Here is a 400-nt window from a genome sequence, read left to right on the forward strand (position 1 = left end):
GGGGGGGGGGGGGGGGGGAGTGATGCCTCAGCAGGTGCGTCCCATCAACCGCTGCTGGAGAAAAAAAACACGTGACGGGACCGGGCGCGTGGGTAGCTCACCTGGTAGAGCATGCCCCCCCATGTACAGAGCTCGGTCCTTGCCGCAGTGGTCGCGGGTTCAAGGCAGAGCAGCGACGCTTTGCTCCAGCATCTGTTGGCATTTAGCTAAAAAAGAACTAAATAGATGCTCATCTGATCGGTTTGAGTTATAGATAGATAGATAGATGTTTATTGATCCCAAGTAAAATGGGAAATTTCGGTGTTACAGCAGCAAAATCAGTCAGTAAAGTAAAAAGAACAAATATTTGAATATGTACAGGATGGGGAAACGTGCAACTGCTTAAATAATATGCTAAAAT

The sequence above is a fragment of the Etheostoma spectabile genome, chromosome 9, assembly GCF_008692095.1.
Source record: "Etheostoma spectabile isolate EspeVRDwgs_2016 chromosome 9, UIUC_Espe_1.0, whole genome shotgun sequence".
Classification (NCBI taxonomy): domain Eukaryota; kingdom Metazoa; phylum Chordata; class Actinopteri; order Perciformes; family Percidae; genus Etheostoma; species Etheostoma spectabile.